The 2219-nt window shown below is 39.5% G+C and overlaps 1 pseudogene; it reads left to right on the top strand.

The window, feature by feature from the left end:
* The first annotated feature begins 477 nt into the window (after positions 1–477).
* On the top strand, positions 478–1776 carry LOC103202043 (annotated as a pseudogene).
* Positions 1777–2219: the final 443 nt, after the last annotated feature.

Genomic DNA, 2219 nt, shown 5'->3' with positions numbered 1-2219 from the left:
TTGTTTGTTCTTCTGCCTGTCAATGGTATTTTCAGTATTCTTCACCAATACCACTACTCAAAGGCATCTACTCTTCTTCAGTCTTCCTTATTAATTGTGCAGTTTTCACATGCATATGAAGAAGTTGAAAATACCATGGCGTGTTAGGCAAAACTTGGTCTTCAAAGTGACAACTTTGGCTCTTTTTTTCTTTCTCTGCTTCCAAACACCTTCTTCCAGTCTGAGGCTGAGTCTGGGCAGGTCTCCAAAGGTGCAATAGCCACCATAGTCCCTCAGTTCAAAGTTAAGCAGCAGTTGCACAACTTCCAGGAACACTCTTAACCAGCTATACTAATGAGCTGATAGCCAGGAACGTCCAAGAAGGTGAAGAATCCAGCTTGCAGACCACCATTAAATCCAGATGCCCCCACCCTTACTTCCACTTCCACCCACAGAAACTTTAAGATACAGTCTTGTAATTTGCCTGCATAGCAGACCATGGCTCCTTTTGGAAAAATCTTGTTAAAGGCTAGGCATAAAAACAGATCTCCAACTAAAGACATGGATTCAGAAAAGAAGGAAATTGTGGTTTGGTTTTGCCAAGAAGAAAAGATAATTTGTGGGTTAACTGAACATGCCACTTCTGCTGACGTCATCCAGGCTTTGCTTGAGAATCATGAGACTACCTTTGGAGAGAAATGATTTCTTCTGGGGAAGCCCAGTGATTACTGCATCATAGAAAAGTGGAGAAGTTCAGAACAAGTTCTTCCTCCACTAACTAGAATCCTGAACCTTTGGAAAGCATGGGGAGATGAGCAGCCCAGTATGCAATTTGTTTTAGTCACAGCATATGCTTTTCTTCTAATTCCCCTGTGGCAGACAGCCAAAGCTAAATTAGTGCAAAACACAGAAAAACAATGGGACTTAGCCCAGCAAATTACATGAAGACTTTACAACCAGATAAACAAAAAAGAATAGTCAAAAAACCTTCAGGAAACTGGCTAAAATTAAGAAAGATATGATTTCCCAAGATCAGGATAACATGGAGGCATTAGTTTATCTGATTATTTCCCAGGACCATACTATTAATCAGCAAGTTAAGAGAATGAAAGAGTTGGATCTAGAAATTGAAAAGTGTGAATCTAAATTCCACTTTGATGATGTAGAAAATGACAGAGAAAATTATGTCCAGGATGCATATTTAATGCTAAGTTTCAGTGGTGTTGAACAAAAACTAGACTTGCAGTATGATGAAAGTGAGATATTAGAGGACCTGAGCAAAAATGTTGGAATTGTACAACTGGAAGAATGACTAAAATATTTCAGAATGCTCACTGATAAGCTCTCCACTGAACTAAAAAAAGGGTGAAAGTGTTTGCATTGAAATGAATGAAGATGCAGAAGGGGCAGCTGCAGGTAAACTAGAATGCTCAAATTTAGAAAATGTTAAGTGTGATTTGGAGAAAATCATGAAAGCTGGTTTGAAAATCTACTCTCACGTGAGTGACATCAAGAAAGAGTTTAAATACAGTGACTCATTGCTTCAGATGAAAGCAAAAGAATATGAGCTCCTGGCTAAGGAGTTCAATTCTTTTCACATTAGCAACAAAGATGATGCCAGCTAAAAGAAAATAGAGGAGAGGAATCAGAAGTTCCTAACAACAGTGGAGATGTTCCTTCGTTTACTCAAAGAGTATTTAGCGTCTATTAAATACTCTGACTCTGACACTAGGATAAGCTCTAACCACAGTCAAGACTGAAATAACTGTAAGGGACATGGTTCTGTTGTTCACATAATTTTACTAGCTTCTTTCTTACCTACCTTAATGTTAGCACTGTGTGCCTAACAGGATGTTGTTGGTTGTTAGGCGCCTCTGAGTAGTCTCCAACTCATAGTGACCCTATGTACAGCAGAACGAAACACTGCCCAATCCTGTGCCAGGTTCATGATCCTTGCTATGCCTGAGCCCATTGTTGCAGCCACTGTGTCAATCCATCTTGTTAAAGGCCTTCCCCTCTTTTGTTGACTCTCCACTTTACCAAACATGATATCCTTCTCCAGGGAATGATCTCTTCTTACAACATGATCAAAAAAAGGTGAGATGAAGTCTGGCCATTCTCACTTCCAAGGAACATTTTGGCTGCATTTCTTCCAGCACAGATTTGTTAGTTATTCTAGCAGTTCATGATACTTTCAGCATTCTTCACCAACACAACTCAAAAGCAACGACTCTTCTTTG

Source organism: Orycteropus afer, unplaced genomic scaffold (genome assembly GCF_000298275.1).
Source record: "Orycteropus afer afer isolate SDZICR_OR568_19922 unplaced genomic scaffold, OryAfe1.0 scaffold00172, whole genome shotgun sequence".
Taxonomy (NCBI): domain Eukaryota; kingdom Metazoa; phylum Chordata; class Mammalia; order Tubulidentata; family Orycteropodidae; genus Orycteropus; species Orycteropus afer.
This window is presented reverse-complemented; position numbering and strand designations above follow the sequence as displayed.